Below are 1,516 nucleotides of genomic sequence, written 5' to 3' on the forward strand. Positions count from 1 at the left end.
GGTAGGGTTTAGTAATTTAGGTTCTTTTTCAACATTTAGACGAGGGTGAAACCCAATTTAATGTTTTGGGTTTGGAAAATTTCAATCCAATATAATTCAAAGTTGTACGGGTTACTCATCTTTTGATATATTAAAATATTTTTTTAACTTTAAATATGTTGTTTTCTTTGATATATTAAAATATTTTTTAATTTTAAATATATTGTTTTCTCTAGTTTATTTGTAATTTTTTTTTTCATCATCAACCATTTTGTATAATTTATTCATACTTCTTAAATTTTAAGTATATCACGTTCGATTAATATTCTAAATCTACATATACATAGAAGGGTATTCACGCAATGCAGCAAAATACATCTTGGTTTTAATATTTCATTTTATTTTTTATCTCGGTCGGTGTTATAATATAATCTTATGTGATTTTGAAAAAAACGATGATATTCTTATTTTAGAATAAAATATAAATTTGAAGATGTCATAAAAATTTGACAAAAATATATCGACATTAATATCAAATTAACTATTTAAAATTTTCTATTTATGTGTAATTTTTTAATTTAATTTTTTATTATAATTTAATTTAGGTTCACTAACGAATTAATTTATATTTGGTTTAATAATATAATTTTTTTATAAATGTAATAATTAAGTATTTTTTTATAACTCAATGATTATCCTAGTTATATTTTAGATTTTTTTATATTTAAAATGATATGTTTATCATCTATTTGACTATGTTTATCTGCAGTTAGTTACACAAATTCAAATATAAAGCTTTAACAGGTTGTACTTACTCACACAATTTACTTATAACCTTAGATTTTAAGTAATATGCATCAATAAACAGTACTTAATGCATAAAAAATGGTTTTTAAAAGTTTTTGTCAAATGTTTTATAATATAGTATAGATATATATATATATATATATATATATGTTCACGATTACTAAGCGTGTATACAAATAAGTTAGTTATATAGAGATGAAGAATAGATTGAAAATATATGTACACGAAGAGGATATGTGATGCTGTAATTATCTAATATACATATTAATACAAAATTTAACAATAATATAAAATCAAAAAATAAAAGGATACGGAATTCATAGGGTTGAGTTGAGTTAAAATAAAAGTAACTCAATGTAAATCCAATACATACGATCTAAGAATTTTACAACTCGATTAGACACCGGGTTGTTTCATAATGAATTATTTTGCGTTGGATTGGGTTGAGTCAATCGGATGAATCAAATCGATTAGGTTTTTAAGCAATTTAGACGATGCGATACAATTTTGCGTTCATTTGATCTTGATCCTTGTGAATCGAACAGAGGCCTAGACTAGATCTCCATATCTGATGAAGTGTCCTACATTACTTGTTGAATAAATCAGTTAAATCAAATATTTTATTTTTATTTATAAAATGCTCTTGGTTCAAATGAAGAAATATTTATATTTATGTTTTAAAATCTTAAAGTATTTTTTAGTGTTTTAATGTATTTAATATATTTGATTT

This window comes from Cynara cardunculus, assembly GCF_001531365.2.
Source record: "Cynara cardunculus var. scolymus isolate 2C chromosome LG 12, CcrdV1, whole genome shotgun sequence".
NCBI classification, from domain to species: domain Eukaryota; kingdom Viridiplantae; phylum Streptophyta; class Magnoliopsida; order Asterales; family Asteraceae; genus Cynara; species Cynara cardunculus.